This window comes from Delphinus delphis, chromosome 20, assembly GCF_949987515.2.
Source record: "Delphinus delphis chromosome 20, mDelDel1.2, whole genome shotgun sequence".
Taxonomy (NCBI): domain Eukaryota; kingdom Metazoa; phylum Chordata; class Mammalia; order Artiodactyla; family Delphinidae; genus Delphinus; species Delphinus delphis.
Window position 1 is genome coordinate 42561561 of NC_082702.1, and position 18330 is coordinate 42579890.

The window sequence follows — 18330 nt, forward strand, 5'->3', positions numbered from 1 at the left end:
CCTCCTGGTGTTTGGCCTGTACTGTCACCCGCTGCGGCTTTTCGCCTCAGTGCCTTACTAGCTCACCTCCCCCTCCCTCCCGTCTGAAGACTGGAGAAGATGCTAAGAAAAATGTAAATAGTAATAAGTAATATTTCCACCATTCAGAAAATGTTCACTTTCGCTTCTAGTCAAAATCTTCCAGAATTTCTTAGAGGAACTAACTTTAAATCTCTAGCATTAGGGCATTCCCTTAACGTAGGTTTGGTAATTTGTCTCATCATTTTATTGTCTGGGAATTTCCCCTTAATCCTTACCATGGACACTTAGCAAATAATCAACCTGTCTATATTTTCCCACCTGTCTTTATATTACTTACCATTTAACAAGGGTTAGAAGAATGCAGTTTGTGCCTAGAGTTAGATCATTCAGATTGATTTTAAAATAAAAACTCACAAAAAGTTTGGCGAAAAGATGGAAAGCAATAAGGAAATATGTTTTCATAGTTAGCTGGGAAAGAGAAAAAAGAAGACTAAAAGGGGAAATGTAGGAAAAGAGGACTTGAGCTTATTTGTGGAAGAAGGCAAATGACTTAAAATCCATGCAAGTTTAGTTTTCTATCTGACTTTAAGTTGCCATTTCTGTAAACAAAAACAATACTTCAGCAGCGTGAATTATTTATTGTTTATCCTGTTTTTAAACACCTTCTACCTTCCCTTTATCAACAGAGGATCTGAACTCTGAAGAATGACAAGGAGACTTTTGCTCTGAACCTTAGCCTCCTTCCAGTATAATTAGGGAGCTTTTGATACCCTTTCTGGGCGCTACCCCTCACTTTCATTTCATAAACTCTTCCTACTTTGGGGAACACTGTTTTGCATCTTCCTCATTTCTTTTAATATTTTTGATTTGACTATGAGATGATTGCTGCTACTTACGACGATAGAACTTTTAAATTAAGGAAATGTAAGTCAGCCCCATTGTGTGATGTGTTAAAGCATGCTTGCTGGTGTTTAGTGCCTGGTTCAAAGTAGATGTTCTTGTTTCATTTCTTAAGTGATGCTCTTCAACACAGTGTAGACATGTAACTGTTATGAAAAGACCTTGGAAGGGTTTTCCCCCCTAATTTTTAAGATCAAAGATTGATTTTGATTTTTCTTATGTGTCAGGTAAGGCATAATAATTGGAGTCTAACGGAAGCATGTTTTTGGACTAAAATATTTAGAGGATAAAGAAGACAACTTGAAATCATAAGGTATTTTTCATGTTGTCCTATTTTTTCTTTTTCTTTATTAATGGAACTGACTTGAAATCATAACTAATTTCATAGCCACTATTAGGGGCTAAATTCATTCAGAGGAATGCAGAAGGAGATATAAGAAATCTTTCTTTTGTTCATTTAATTCTGGACTTTAAGAGGATCTGATGAGAGCATAAGGATAATACATTTTATTTTCCTTTGACTGTTTTTTTTTAAAGAAAGAAATGTAATTTTTAAATTTTTATTTATTTTTTATTGAGGTATAGTTGAGGTATAGTTGATGTACAATATTATATAAGTTACAGGTGTACAATATAGTGATTCACAATTTTTAAAGGTTATACTCCATTTATAGTTAATATAAAATATTGGCTATATTCCCCGTGTTTTACAATATATCCTTGTAGCTTATTTTATCGTAATAGTTTGTGCCTCTTAATCCCTTACCCCATGTCTTTTTTTAAAAAAATTAATTTATTTAATTTTGGCGTGTTGCGTCTTTGTTGCTGCGTGTGGGCTTTCTTTAGTTGTGGCAAGCGGGGGCTACTCTTTGTTGCAGTGTTCGGGCTTCTCATTGCTTTGGTTTCTCTTGTGGCGGAGCATGGGCTCTAGGCGCACGGGCTTCAGTAGTTGTGGCACGTGGGCTCAGTAGTAGTGGCTTGCAGGCTCTAGAGCGCAGGCTCAGTAGTTGTGGTGCACAGGCTTAGTTGCTCCGCGGCATGTGGGATCGTCCCGGACCAGGGCTTGAACCCGTGTTCCCTGCATTGGCAGGTGGATTCTTAACCACTGCACCACCAGGGAAGCCCCTGTCTTTCTTTTTTAATGTTAAATTCTCCTTTTCCCAAATTTATTGAGATGTAATTGACATATAACGTGTAAGTTTAAGGTGTACAATGTGATGATTTGATACATGTATGTTTTGCAAAATGATTACCACAATAAGGTTAGTTAACGCTTCTGTCACCTCACGTAATTACCTTTTTCTTTTTGTGGTGAGAACATTTAAGAGCAACTTTCAAATATATAATACAGTATTGTTAACTATAGTCACCATACTGTACCTTAGCTTTCCATCTTATTATTGGAAGTTTGTACTCTTTGACCAACAACTCACATTTCCCTGACTCCCAGCCTCTGGCAACAACTATTCTACTCTCTATTTCTGTGGATTCTGCATTTTTCATTTCCACATGTAAGTGAGATCATATAGTATTTGTCTTTCTATCTGTCATTTCACTTACCATAATACCCTCAAGATCCATCAATTTTGTCACAAAATGGAAGGATTTCCTTCCTTTTTATGGCTGAGTAATATATATATATGCCACATTTTCTTTATTGATTCATGCATCAACAGACACATAGGTTGTGTCCATGTCTTGGCCATTGTGAATAATGCTACAGTGAACACAGGAATTCAGACATCTCTTTGAGATAGTGATTTCATTTCCTTTGGTTACATACCCAAAAGTGGGGTTGCTGGATCATATGGTAGTTCTATTTTTAGTTCTTTTAGGAACTTTCGTACTCTTTTCCATAGTGGCTATATCAATTTACATTCCCACCAAGAGTGCACAAGTGTTCCCTTTTCTCCACATTCTCACCAACACTTCTTATCTCCTGTCTTTTTGATAATAGCCATTCTAACAGGTATAAGGTGATATTTCATTATGGTTTTGATTTGCATTTCCCTGATGATTAGTGGTGTTGAGCATCTTTTCATGTACCTGTTAGTCATTTGTATGTCTTAAAAAAAATCTCTATTCAGGTCCTCTGCTCATTTTAAAATTGGATTAGGTACTGTAATCCCTTACCTGAAATTCTTACCTCTAGTGAAGGTATTTTTGCATGTGGATAGTTGTTCCAACTGATGTTTTGGGAGAGGATGTGTGCTAGAAATTCCTATGCCACCATCTTGTTCATATCTCTCTAATCCACCTTTGTCTTTCAATTTAGGGAGATAGCCCCCCACAGACCCTAGTATCTTGAAAGAGTTCTTATTTTTCTTAGGTCCAGAACATGGAATCATGGTCCTGCATGCATGGCAGCAATACTTTGAACTCTGCAGCCTCTGTTGATCATCTTACTAGATTTGGAAAAAAAAAAAAAGGGAAGATATACCACCTTTAGTCTAAGCTGTATTCATTGCTGGGGTTCAGGCATCCTTGTGGGTGCTGGAAGTTTACCATTTTCTTTTGTGATGTCTTGTTGCCCTGATTCCTCGTGTTCCCTGTAGCCTTGGTCCTGGGTCTAGTGGTGTGGGGTGCTAAGTATGAGGGTGAGTAGAGCCTCTGGGTCCAAGGGTGTGTGTCTTGTTGGTTCAGGCGGCTGGGGTCCACCACACCAACAATTGCATGATCCTTGGTGAGAGCTGTGCAGGGTCTGCAGTAGCTGCAAGGGCTGTTGAGGTCTTCAGTGGAGCCTCCAGGTCCAGCTGCTACAAGTGGAGGTTAGCAGTTGTGACCAGATCTGGCAGTGTATTCATGCTTGGCTGTAGGGACCTGCTGCAGGTGCCTGTGTGGGGGCGGGGCCTGCCGCAGACACCCATGCAGTGGTGAGGGACAGGGCCAGCAGCAGGGGCTGGGGCTAACTGCCGACATGTGAGCAGCTGAGGGGACCCTGGCTGTTGGTGTAGACCCATGTGACTGCATGGGCTAGCTGTAGGTGTGTGCACTAGCCAGACGATTCTTATTTTTTTATTTTTCCTGTACGCGGTCCTCTCCCTGCTGTGGCCTCTCCCGTTGCGGAGCACAGGCTCCGGACGCGCAGGCTCAGCGGCCATGGCTCACGGGCCCAGCCGCTCCACGGCATGTGGCATCTTCCCGCACCGGGGCACGCACCCGTGTCCCCTGCATCGGCAGGCGGACTCTCAACCACTGCGCCACCAGGGAAGCCCAAGCCAGACGATTCTTAATTGCTGGTAGTGGAACCCTACTCTAACCAGCTGAAGTGAAGGGAAATTCATTATCTCATGTAACAGCAAGTTCAAGGGCCCTGCGAGTTCCAGGGGGCTTACTGATGTTTCTCTCTCCACCTTTCAGCATCCTTCAGTGTTTTGGTTCCATTTCCAGACAGATTTCCTACTAGTGGCGGGGAAATATTTTGATGGCTACAGATAGTCACAGTTTTAAATATTTAAAGGAAGGGAGGTTTTTTTTTTTTTTTTTTTGCGGTACACGGGCCTCTCACTGCTGTGGTCTCGCCCATTGCGGAGCACAGGCTCCGGACGCGCAGGCTCAGGCCATGGCTCACGGGCCCAGCCGCTCCGCGGCACGTGGGATCTTCCCGGACCGGGGCACGAACCCGTGTCCCCTGCATCAGCAGGCGAACTCTCAACAACTGCGCCACCAGGGAAGCCCAGGAAGGGAGGTTTTGAACTCCAAACCTTTATTTACGAAATTTGATTGGCCTTGCTGGGACTGGGAGGCACTCTGAACTGACTGCTGTGCCCAAGGGAATAGAGTTTTCTAAATGTCCAGTTTAGGATCAGTTTGGAGATGGTGCAACTGTGATGGATCAGCTCACCATGACCACATGAGTGGGGAAGGAAAACGGGGATGTAATTGGAAGGGAGGAATGAATGCTTAGCAGGCAAAAATAAGTCTATCTTGTGATATAGAGAGCTTAGCATAGTTCTTGGAACATACTAAGAACTCAGCATATGTTAGACATGGTTATCATTAGAGAGTAGGCTCATTATCATTATTATATATTATAAAAGACTATAAGAATTTTTTCTTGAGAATTCCCTGGTGGTCCAGTGGTTAGGACTCTGCGCTTTCACTGCCAAGGGCCTGGGTTCAATCCCTGGTCGGGGAACTAGGATATCATAAGCTGCATGGCGTGGCCAAAAAAAAAAAAAAAAATTTTTTTTTCTTAACTGGTGTTTATATTTTAAGTAATCCAGCAGAACAAGAGTTGAAATTCATCTTTTGCATTTGCCGAGTGTTTCTTTATCCTTCTTTTGCCTCAGGTATATTTAGTTTATGGAAATACGTTTTTTAAAATTCCTCTTTTAAAATGTATTGGTGATCAGTTTGATTTTTCAAAAGGCTAGTTGTTGCAGAAAGATTGGATTCGTTTAAAGAGATTTTCCTTGTTTTATGCTTTACGCAAGTGATGAGCCTTATGTGTTGGCCCTGGATACCTGCATGATTGCTATTCCTCTTGTTGTTGTCATATTTCATTTAACTGCAAATTAAAAAGAACTAAAAAAATTACAGCAATTTCTAGTTTATATCCAGGAAATAGAACTCTCCACAGGAACCCTTATGCGGTACAAATATGTTAGAAAACCATTCTCCATTGTGCTTTGAAAGCCTGTAAGGAGGCCACAATGGAGCACAGTTCACCTGTCTTGGATGAAGCCCAGAGAGACTGCGGTGTGCAGACCGTAGGAAATCTCCCATCTGAAGAGTTAATTTTCTTTCAGGAACAGTGTTAGCGGCTGCTGCGATTAAAACAGGACACTTTAAGGTTGGTATAGGAACACTTGTAACAGTTGACTATAAAAGAAAACCCAGGAGGCCAGATTCAGCCTTGGGAGCTACTTTGGTTTGAGCCTCAAAGACCTTTATTTATTTATTTAAAGACCTTTATTTTGAATTTATCTCTTCTTTCAATTACACACACTTTCAGCTTTATTAAAAAGAACTCATTAAATATAAAGAAGCAAACAACTAGTGTCATCTATTTAACATTTTAAAATGTCTTGAAGGCCATTTAAAAAAATTTATCTATTTATTTTTGGCTGCATTGGGTCTTTGTTGCTGCGTGCGGGCTTTTCTCTAGTTGTGGCGAGCGGGGGCTACTCTTCGTTGTGGTGCACGGGCTTCTCATTGCAGTGGCTTCTCTTGTTGCGGAGCATCAGCTCTAGATGCGTGGGCTTCAGTAGTTGTGGCATATGGGCTCAGTAGTTGCGGCTTGCGGGCTCTAGAGCACAGGCTTAGTAGTTGTGGCGCACGGACTTAGTTGCTCTGTGGCATGTGGGATCTTCCCGGACCAGGGCTCGAACCCGTGGCTCCTGCATTGGTAGGTGGGTTCTTAAGCACTGCACCACCAGGGAAGCGCTTGAAGGCCATTTTTGTCTTTTGTTTCTATTCTGATTCTTTTCTTAGGCTCTTTTTAAACATTTTCATCTTGGAGCACAGTTGATTAACAATGTTGTATTAGTTTCAGGTGTACAACAAAGTGATTCAGTTATACATATACATGTATCTATTCTTTTTCAAATTCTTTACCCATTTAGGTTATAACAGAATATTGAGCAGTGTTCCCTGTGCTATACAGAGCCATTCCTGATGATGGTGTAAAATTAAACATTTTTTTAAACTGGACTTCTAGATGCAGATTTATGAATGTATCAAAACAAGTATAAGGTTTGAAGACAGATGAAGCTTTTCATCTTTTTAAGGACAGAGATATTTTTCCTTTCCTTATTTTCTTCAAGATGGTAAATCAAAGAAGGCTTTTTTTAAATTTGAAAAGCCGGGGCAATACGTTATTGTTAAATATCTACTGTTGGAAGAAAAAAAAATCAACCATTATCCTAATCTCAAATGGAGCAACTAGTTTTAGTTTTGTATTTACCTTTCAGTTTTGGGCACCCGCACACATACTTCAGTTGAAGTTTTAATGCAACTAGAAAAACTATTGAGAAATTTAAGGCGAGTTGAATCAATTTGAAGTTGCTATACTTTGTGTTTTAAGAATAGAGCAATGTTTGTCAATTTTTTGCTTTCTGCAAGAACAGGAAAGGGCAAAAGTCTTTAAAAAAAATCAGTACGTTGTTCATATAACATGGAAGTTTCTTTTTTTAGACCTGGAAGTCAGAAAAGAAGTAGGCGTTAACCTGGGTTTGTGGTAATGCTTCATTATCACTGACATTCTCTCAAGTTTTCCAAATTTCTGCAGTTTGTTGCTGCAGGTGCCTCTTCCCTCCTCCAGCCAGAACCTTCAAGCCATCTTTCAAAATGCTGGCGTTTTTTTTTCCCCCCGATGCGAAGTGCTGATGTAATTTCCTTAAAATCCTTCAGAACCTTTCCAGTGCCTACAAGATAAAATCTGAACTTTAGGAAGGTATCCAAGACTCTTCGTAGCATGGCCTCAGCCAACCACTCAGAGCCTCATCCCCTATTGCTCTCATCCTCTGTTAGACCAGCCTGAAACCATTTAATCTGTTTCCAAAGGAATTTGCTTTTCTCTGTGCCCATCCCGTTTCTGCTTTCTGAATTGCCCTTGACCGCTTAAACACCAGAATTGCTGGGTCTTTCTCAAGGATCACACTCAGTAGGTCATCTCTTCTGTTGGAGTTTTCCTTACCTTTCCCAGGCAGTGTTAGTTCCTCTGACCTCTGGGTCCCCACAGCACCTAGCGCTTATTACTATTGTACTGCTCATCGTGCTGAATAGTAATGATTCATTTGACATGTGTCTCTTTAGTAGTAGGGTATATGTGGAGGCCAGGACCATAGCTTAGTCATCTTATTAGCATCTGCACCTAGCAAGAGTCATACACTTGTTAACTGTATTGTGTAACTTGGGTAATATGTTACACAGTATATCCATAATATGTTGGTCAGTGATCTTTCAGCATGCAAAAAAATAACAATATTCTCTGTAGTTTCCTGTTTAGTTAGTGATCTTTCAGCATGCAAAAAAATAACAATATTCTCTGTAGTTTCCTGTTTAGTTAGTGATCTTTCAGCATGCAAAAAATCACAGTATTCTCTGTAGTTTTCTATTTTAGTCTCCCTATATACAAAACCAAAACAACACAAAACCAAACCAAACTCATACAGACTGAGCAAAACTCTCTGATTAAAAATTTCCGATAATGCATGTAATTTTAAATATACCCATTGTTTTGAATATAAATGAAATGTGTTCAAATGTGAGTGAAAAAAATATATGGACTGTTATTGATAAAACCATTCAAAACCAAATGGTATATTCTGGGTAGCTATAATTTTTCAAAAGGTACTATGTACAATTTTAGGTTAGTGTCAGGTAACCTCTTCACCTTCATTTCTCTCTTAACACCTTTTATCGTAATTTCTGAAGCTCCTCTTTGTAGTTCGAGTTAAAAGTCCTGAGGCAGGCTCTTCAGAAGTCTAACACCTGCTTAGGGCTGAACTGGCAGGGGGAGAAATTGAAAAGCAGTGAAGAGTCTTTTCAGTAAAGTACTTAGCATTTTAAATAGTAGATTTTTGAAAAAAAAATAATGGTAATAATAGTATTGGAAACTCTCATACCACCCCACACAGCGAGAGGAATGTGAAGCTGTTTAGTGGATTCATACTTTGAGTTCTCAAAACCCTTCATTAGCAAAGATAGTTCAAACTTGATTTTGATCAAATTAAACTGCAAAGAATGTGGACTTTTCCTTGAGCACAGATTTATACTTTCTCTTTTAAAATTCAAACTCTTTTCCTTCTGACATCAAAGAGAAAGGATTCAAGGCTTTTAGAATCTTATTCTAAGATACCAAAAACCCTAGGATAATGGTTAGGAAATTAGGGAGTTTTGAAACAATTAAATTTTGGTTCTCGTCTGCTGTTTGATATTGACTATAAAGTACCATGTTCCAGGTTAATGACAAAGTTTTAAAAAGGTGCATGTGCTTTTTAACCCTTAATGATTTTGTATTCTCATGAGTTTCTGGAGTCTTTTAAGATTCAGAGGTATGTTGTGGACTTTTTGAGGTTACATCTTTTAATTTTTTATCTTTTTGTTCTGTAACTGGAGGAAATTGCTTAATTTGTTTTTCCAGCAGAGGGAGACATCTGACCATGAACGTGGTACTGCTACTTGCCAGGAGTATTCTGTAGCCCATTTTATCAATATACATAAAAAACTCAATGTTCAAATTAACTAGTTCAATAAGTAATTTAGCTCATTGATTTTTGGGCATATCCTAAGTGCCATTACAAGCTACGGATATTTTAAATGCCATTACCTAATAGAAGGAATGTTTTAAGCACCTTTTATTGATTTTATTACTGCTTTATTTTGCTGTCTTGGTTTAAAATCATTTTAACCACTCTGTAATCAAGAAGAAATATATCGTTGGTGAAATACAGTCAATTTCCTAAAAACCTTTGACATCGTTAAATAAGGAATTACAGTTGTTAAATCATGTCAGGCAATAACTGAGGAACAGAAGAGGTATAAAATTTGGAGCAGTGGGCCAGCATACCAGTAAGTCACATTGACCTCTAACACTCAGATTCTGCATGTGACAGTCACACTTGAGGTTTGCTTATGGTTTTTACGTCAGCAAGAGAGATTTAAGATCTCAGGTAACAAGGAAGATGGAAGAATGATAGCAAAGTATAATACAGGGGCAATTACAGTGCTTTTTAATGACCTCTTGTGACTTTTGGTGAAAATGATTCTCTAAGCAATTTTAAAATTTCATTTGCTTTGCTTGCTAGATTATAGTATATTGACATTCTGCATAAGAGGGAACCAGAGTGCTCACAGGGGTTTTTACCGCTTTCTTCTTCTGCTGATTTGATTTTATATTAGCAGTATTACTGAGCTGATCAGCTGGCAGACAGGCAGGGACTATGGTCCATACACTGCTTAATCAAAGAGGTGCAGAAGTGGGTAGTGAGCACTGAAGCTTGATACAAGTCTGCTAATGAGTTGATTGCATTGACATGTGATGTAGTTTAACTGTAGAGTGGCAAATATCAATACCTGTATATGATTTGGCAGATGGTTGTTGAACTGTGATTAGAAGTTTAGAATGATTCCCTGTAAAAGACCACCTGGCAGTAACCCAAGAACAGAGAACTGAGTTTTCCCCATTAAGTGGAATAGGTCCAGAAAGTCAAGTGTTCTGATCATTAATAGCATCTTTCCTTTTCTTTTAGCAAATATTAGCTTCAAGAGGAAATTGATAATTATGCATAGGTCTATAAATGATCTTAGGGAGAGCTCTTTGCATTCCTTCAAATGAGCTCATATCTATAGTTGTGGCAATTATTCACCAGCAAGGAAAGAAAACTAGTGAAAATGCTGATAGGTGTCATTTCAAATATATCAGGGATGTTGGGAGCATCTTTGTAGAATTAATCTCTTTGAGGCTAAAAATCAGATTCAGTTGTAACATTATTGATTATTCTATATTAACTTATGTAACATATAAATATGTTATAATATGAAATAATTTAAGGTATATTGAGTATGTATTATATGCAAAACACTCTTGTAGGTGTTTGAAATATAAAGAACACCAAGATGCTGCCTTCCTTTTCCTCAGTGAAGGAAGGGTGGTAGATGAACACGTGCAGTGCACGTCCCATGGAAGGGACGGAATAAAGGTTCAGGAGCTGTGGCAGCATAGAGAAGAGTAGTAGGTTCCTCTGTGGCAAGAAGAAGTATCAGGGAGGGCATTATGGAAGTGTCACTTAAAATAGATTTTGAACAGTTAGAGATGAGCATTCAGAAGTAGAGGGACTAGCAATACAAACTTTTTTTTTAAAAAAAGTTTTATTTTTTAGATCAGTTTTAGTTTCACAGCAAAATTAAGCAGGAAGTATAGAGAGTTCCCATATGCCCCCTGACCCTACAGGTACACAGCCTCCGCAACAGCCAACGTCCTGCGTCAGAGTGGTACATTTGTTACAGTTGAAGAACCTGCATTGACGTGTCGTTATCACTCAGAGTCTGTAGTTTACGTTAGTGCTCACTCTTGGTGTTGTACATTTTGTGGGTTTTGACAAATGTATAATTACATGTATCCACCATTATAGTATCATACAGAATACTTTCACTGCCCTAAAAATCCTCTGTGCTCCGCCTAATCATCCCTCTCTCCCTTCTAACCCCTGGCAACCACTGATCATTTTACTGTTTCCATAATACAAAAGCTTTTGAAAAATTTGAAATGCTTGATATACCATTATATATGTGTGATGTATGAAGAACAATGAAATAAATAAAATATGTTCACTTTTCAACTGAGGTGTTAGAATATTACCAATATTTCTGAAGGCCAGGTGTATTCCTCCCCAACTGCTCCCTTCTGCTCTACCAATACTTCAGATTATTTTTGAAGTCCTTAGTTTTGGCTCTATGGAGAACTTAACAATAATCAGGAAAAGGCATTTCTCGTTTTTTTGTGCCTTAGCTTCCTCAGCAAGAAAGTACAACGAAAACCTTAGGACCCACGACCCCCTTATTTTTATCTTTGGTTAGGTCCATGAAAGATAAAATGAAGGAGTGTGTTGATATTTGTCTACTGAATTCAGATTCTATGGAAAGCAATTTTTTTTTCTTTGTGGAAAGGAAGGGGGAGTCCTGGATAACCTAAATGACTGTCAGTATAATTTGAAAGAGGGCATAGTCTGATTTATTCAAATTATAGTGTCTGCTTCAGTTTGAGCTTTATAAACCTTTCTTTTCTTGCTCAGTATATCCAGATTGAATGACTAAACTAATCTCAGTGCAATATGGTAGAGCCACATACTTGGCTATGGAGACTCACTCAGAATTTTCATGCATGTAAACTTCCATGTCAGCATGGAATACTCATCTTTAAATTTAGCATCAAGTATTTTCAGAATAAGTTTTTAATTTGGCTGACGGCCATGCTCTCATTCCTCCGTTTTCATTTTCTAGTTTTACAGGACTTTTAGGTGAATATATTTTATATTAAAGCAATGGTATGTTGGAAAGTAGAACTCTAGGATACAAACAGCCTTATTCCCCTCCCTCTCTGACCCACTCTGTGGGCCAGTTCTTTGCCTACACCTGGATGAAATCTCCGACTCATCCCTTAGCTTTTCCAGCCACTCTTAGATTTAAGAAAATATATTCTGATTGTCTCTAGTAATAATAACAGTCTACTTTTAGTAATAAAAATGACCAGTCCAGTGTAACATTCTGAATTTTATTACAGTTCAAGCCACTGTTCTTGCCCAGCTTGGTGATGGATTAGGTTGAGAAGCCCACAGTAGGAGGTGGGGATGGGTTGACTTCTCTGTTTCTCTTTTGGAGCTTCTCCTCCCCACCTATCCCAACCCCAGGGAAGGGCTGAGAAGGGTGAAGAGGTGGGGTAAGTACAGGAAAGCTTCCTTGGCAATCCTGTCCTCATCTGCTTGTGGTGTTCTCTGGGCTTGGCAGATGCTCTGACTCTGGAGACACTCTCCTGGGTGCCCCCTATGGGAACGGCAGAGGGCAGCTCACATGCCTCTTGTCTGCATTCAAGGGTCCATCTCCAGCCTCTTTCTACTGAGGTTGACCCTTCTGGATTGGGGTCTCTTTTTAAATGACTCCCTGACTACCTCTTTTACTTACGGGCTAATAATACAGTTGTTGTGGGGATTAAGTGAAATAACATACGTAAAGAGCTCTTCCTGGCACATATTTGTTGAATAAATTAATTAGTGTTTTACTGGGTACTTTCTCTGTGGGGCATTCTGCAAGTGCTTTATAAACCTAACCATACACCAGTCATAGCTATGACATAGATTTAAATGGACTCAGACATGTTAGGTTATTTGCAAAGTCACAAAACTAGAAAGTGGATAAGCTTAAATTTGTAGCCAGTTCTGTCTAACACTGGAGTCTCTGGTCCTTTGGACTATGGTCTGTTGCCTTCTGAAACAGCCTGGCATGGCTCTTATTGGTCTAAACCCTGGGAAATCTGGTTAATACCCATGGATCTTAGTACCCGTTCTATCTTATCAGTTTCTTAAATGTCAGGCGTGCTATAAATCTACAGGAATGCTCTCTTGGATACTTTCACTCGACTACACCTATATGATATTTGGACAACCTGAGTTCCTTGACATGACTCTTTTATCTCCAGAGACCTGGGCCAGGTTTCTGGTCAACTTAATTGGAGATTCAAGGAGATTTATCCTGATAATCCAGATGGAACCTGGGTTTTCCTTCCAGAGAAGTGCTTCAGTGGTTCACAGGAGTTCATAGCACACATGGAGTTCTGAGTCTCATGGAATAATCTCTTTAAGGTAACCACACATCTTTCTTTTGCCTCCAGTATTCTGATGATCAAGTATGAGCTATGTAAGTTCTGCTGTGCCGACTGCCCCAGATGACTCCCAGGGTGACATGTGCAGTTTGGAAATCTCAACAGAGAGCCCTGGAAGAGTTTGGAATCTTTTTCATTCTTATTCACTTGGGACAATGGATTAAGAAAATTTACTTTGGAGAGAATTGGCCAGAGTTAGACTAGGTAGAGCAAACCATAGAAAAGAAACAAAATTTCCAGAACATTTGTTCTAATTTGTTTCAGTAAAATGTCACTTAATGAAATCCTAATGGTAAAGCCAGGTCCCAGATATACACTTGCTGTGAAATGTATACTTAATCAGCATGTTCTAAAAACCTACATCGACATTAGCTATTGTTTAGCCGCTTTAACTGTATGCCCACCAAACTGCAAGCTGCCACAAGTAGATAATTTGAAAGACATTTTTATTTGCCCTTGTGGCTTGCGGCAAAGAGAAGTTGAACCCCACGTTGTAAACTGGCCAGTTTCTGGTTCAGATAGATATTCAGCCAATTTAAATGGATTACTAACCCTTCTTTGCTGTGGAGATATTGTCAGAGGAAAATGCATTCAAAATTCTTATTTTGTGTGCCGTAAAATAAGTGAGGTCTTATGAGAAGAGTACCAACTCTAGTTGGTCCTTATTTTTGGCTCTATGGAGAACTTAACAATAATCAGGAAAAGGCATTTCTCGTTTTTTTGTGCCTCAGCTTCCTCAGCAAGAAAGTACAAATAATAAAGTCTGCCCTTTAGGACTTTGTAAGGCTGTTGTGGCAAAGTATTTTAAACTCCTTGAGAAAAAGGCTACTCAGTGAAGTAGCTTCGTTATTCCTTTTAACGTCAGTTATATTCTGAAACATGATTTCAGAATTTCAGGATCCCAGGACCTATGATTGAACTGGCAGGTGATCGGTTCAGTGGAATTTAGCATTCTCTTTCTTGACACTGAACCAAAATTTGCTTTGGCTAAAAGAGGTAAAACATGCAATTATGGTAAAAAAATGTAATAATAAATCTACTGTAACAACCTTCTTTCCACCACATATCTTTTCTGGTATTTATCTGAATATCCAGCTTATGAAAACTAGAAGAGGTTGTAATTTCAATAGCAACGGCAACTCAGTGAGTATACAAAGCCATTTAAACTAAAATCTGCTTTTATTTTTCCAACGTGCATGTCTGAAATGTTTTCATTTTTTTTGTTTTGAAAATTAAAAAAAAAGACAAACAGTTAAAAGTATGGAAGTTCCACGCATGCTGCTTTTTCTGCACCTTGAGGACTAGCAAAGTCTTTAATATGAGACTTTATTTGTACAAAGCAAAACTTCAAAACCACTCAAAAGCTTTTCTTATTAACTGCTGTCAGTCCTGTGATTTACAGAGGCAATAAAGAACTAGAGGGGGCACATTTATCATGGAATTCAGCACACCAGGAGCCATTTTCTCCAGCGGTAAAGGCAAGTGATAAAACGAATTCTTTTGTTCTATAACCAAGACACATTCTCTGTTCCCTTTTCTCTAAAGTTGGGCACGCCAGGCTTCTCTGGTGGCAACTTGGCACCGCCTCAGCCACACTTTATGACAAACTGTTAACATGAAAACATTGACGATACACCTGGAACACCTGGCTGTGAAAAGTGCTATGTGTTTGCCTTCAACACACAATAGTTAGCTTCCAACATATTTGTAGTATTAATTCCCAGTTTTCTTTGAACAATGCTTTTTTTTTTTTTTTTTTTTTTGCGGTTCGCAGGCCTCTCACTGCTGTGGCCTCTCCCGCTCCTGAGCACAGGCTCCGGACGCGCAGGCTCAGCGGCCATGGCTCACGGGGCCCAGCCGCTCCGCTGCATGTGGGATCTTCCCGGACCGGGGCACGAACCCGTGTCCCCTGCGTCGGCAGGCGGACTCTCAACCACTGCGCCACCAGGGAAGCCCCTGAACAATGCTTTTTGTGTGTGCGTGCGTGTGCTTTCTTTGGTTTCAGAAGGGAGTTGATGGGAATGTTAAATAATGTGGGTTTTGTTTGTTTAGTAAAGAGCATAAAAATTTGGATTTTGAATTGCAAATTTCTCATTGTATTAAAGAATGCCTCATGTGAATTTTGATACTGAAAAGTGAAATCAGTTCCAGTACACATTTTTTCAGTTCCCTTTGTATTTGATTCAGATTATGTGTTTTAGGCGGGTAGGTGTGATACAGAGACACTTTTAAGCTGTCTCTGAGCATTGATTATACATTTGTGGGTTTTGAAATGAATTCTTCAGACTTTGAGCTAAGGTGCACATAAAGGCTACAACAGTTTTGCTCTTTGGGAAGCTTACAAAATGGAGCATTTTGGAATATTCTATAATTGAGTACATCCATCATCCAATAGTATTTATTAAGCGCTTGCCTGTGCATGACGATGTACTGGGCACAAAGATTACTGAGAAAAAGTTCAGTGATTTGGAACCAGAGACAGTGGTAGTGTTTATACCTTTGGGAAAATGAGCACAAATGTTAAATTGTGAATGCTATTCCTAATGGAGCAAGTTATGTAGTTAAGGTAGTCCCAGAAAAAGACAAGAGCACTCAAGTAAAATCTCCTGGCATTTCCCAATTATACAATCACTAACTATGCTCTTATTGGTGTATTAATGAAAAATAGTGTGTTCAAAAGACAGTAATAAGGCAGAAGACATGAAAAATTCAGGAAAAAATTTCAGGCCAGGTGCTTTTGTGACTTATTGGTCATTCTTAAAAACTTTTAGCTGGGAAGGAATTTGGAACAGAATTATGTGGGAATTTCATTCATCCATCCATTCTTTGCAATGTATAATTTAGTGGTTAAAGTTATTCTCTTGCTTCTGTCGCTGTCAGTTTCTTTTCATAGGAAGGGGAAATAGGTCCTTCTGTCAGTAATTTGGCAGAAGTGCTGAAAAGCCCATTATCCCTGTTGGAGAGAAAGCAAACCACCCCTGGTGTATGGGGGTCTGGCAGGCTTCATAGAGATGAGCCCAATGAGAAGCTTCCAGTGAGAGAGAGTTTTTTATTTTCTGAGAGATACTGATCATTAGACATTCCTCTTGAAACCACCTGACATTTCTCGGAGCAAAGTTATCTGCCCCTTACTCCCTACCCCCAAAACAAATTCACTGCTATAGAAGATGGGAGAGAGAAGGAGAAAAAAGCAGTCATTTGAATAAAGAAGTCATATCTTTTATGTGCTTTATGTTATACTCTGCGTACTTGGGAAGGGACCGCATCTGTCCGGAGGATGGTGGGAAATGGAACACTATGCTTCATGGTGTGCTTCTTATAGTATTTCCTTAACCAAAAAGGAGCAGCTGTTGGGTAGCAGAGACAGCATTGTTAGCAACCTGAGCATATGGAAGCTTGAAGCTTTGGCTAATTTGGATGTCTGGGCACCATTGCAGAAAGATTGTCATAATTGTTTGCTGTGATTTTAGGTCCACACTTCAATGTTGGAAGGAAAAACTTTTTACAGAGGCTTACTTTTTTAATATATGGCTTTGAAGGGAATTGTATTTTACGTCTGACACTTATTGTATTGTAAAATCTCTAGTCTCTGATATTTAAAGGTGGAAACTTTTAACTTTCTTAAAAAAAAAAACCCAACTCAAGGGACTTTTTAGTACTATAGCCTCTCAGATAATCCTAAAGCTTTGAAAAATGAAATACTTTATTTTATGAAGCAGTTTTGGGGTCAATTTTTTTTCCCTAAAATGTATGCTTTTATGTTGGGTGGTTTAAAGACCAGCTGTTAACTGAAACCAACCGTCAACGAAGTTACATAAAGTTGTGTTTCCTATTAGTCTTGTATCTTTCCTATTAGTCATTTATGAAAGGATACAGGAACATCTAAGAGAACTCTAAACAAAAATTGAAAAAACAGATGTCAAAACCATATTGACTTGATGGTTTGCTATTTTTTTTAAATAGAAAAAGAGCTTAGTAGTTATTAGTGGATTGTGAAATAAGGCTTGTGTTGCTAATTTATCACAGAATTATTTGTAGTAGCTTGCAGTTGAAAATTGGTGTTTTACTAGAATTTCAAAGAATCAAAAAATCAGTTGAAGTTTATGCCTGGGAGGACCATGAAGGAGGAGCTGTGACATTTTCAGTAGTTGGGCATGTATGGGCCTCTAAAGGTGTGTTTATTATGTTGTCATGGTGAGCAGTGAATTAAAAAAATAACAAGACTGCTCCTTGGGTAGTTGTGACTTACTGGTAGTTATCTTTACAAGAGTTCCATGCTGACTTAAGTAAAGATCTTTGGGGAAAAAAAAAACAAACTTTATTTTTCAAATAAATTCAGCTAAGAGCCCACAGGCTTCCATAACACCACACTGAATTGTTATTAATATGCACTGCTGTGAGAATAATGCCTGCTGCTGTTTAACAATAACCCCGTCCTCTGGAATTTTAGGAAAGTGGTAGGAAAATGAGAGGCAGATTTAAATGCTGCTGCTGAATTAAATGTGCTGGTTGACAGGCACAACATTTTGATCGTTACTTGTGCAAGGGAGTGTAGAAAGAGATCTTTATTCGGGGTCAGGTCACACGTGGGACTGGTGAAGTTGCCTGAGAGGCAATTTTGGCAAGCAAGGGCATTGCTTCTGTTCAGGAAAAGATTTGTTCAGCCTATTGCCTTTACCTTGGATGTCCCATTTACAGCCTTCTCTTGAGGATTATGTGTGGTGTTTCTTGAAGGCAAGGACATGATCTTTTGTTTTTATTTTAATGTTTTAAAAATTTATTTTATTTAGTTTTGGCTGCGTTGGGTCTTCGTTGCTGCGCATGGGCTTTCTCTAGTTGTGGCGAGTGGGGGCTACTCTTTGTTGTGGTGCGTGGGCTTCTCATTGTGGTGGCTTCTCTTGTTGTGAAGCACGGGCTCTAGGCATGCAGGCTTCAGTAGTTGTGGCACATGGGCTCAGTAGTTGTGGCTTGCGGGCTCTAGAGCGCAGTCTCAGTAGTTGTGGTACATGGGCTTAGTTGCTCCACAGCATGTGGGATCATCCCAGGGTAGGGATCAAACCAGTGTCGCCTGCATTGGCAGGCGGATT

General features: G+C 39.3%; 1 protein-coding gene across 9 annotated transcripts in view; it reads left to right on the top strand.

Annotated features, from left to right (window-relative positions):
• Nucleotides 1–18330, top strand: part of ZFHX3 (zinc finger homeobox 3) — a 1367978-nt gene that overhangs the window by 14046 nt on the left and 1335602 nt on the right. The window contains exons 1-3 of one of the 9 annotated variants that reach the window (XM_069540185.1): nt 7–113; nt 1149–1234; nt 13061–13223. The exons of 5 other annotated variants lie outside the window; for them this stretch is intronic. The gene's annotated coding sequence lies outside the window, so the exon portion shown is untranslated. Of the gene's footprint in view, nt 1–6; nt 114–143; nt 1235–13060; nt 13224–18330 lie in introns of those variants that run through there. 3 more of the 9 variants (XM_059999590.1, XM_059999591.1, XM_059999588.1) reach the window with 3 other exon arrangements.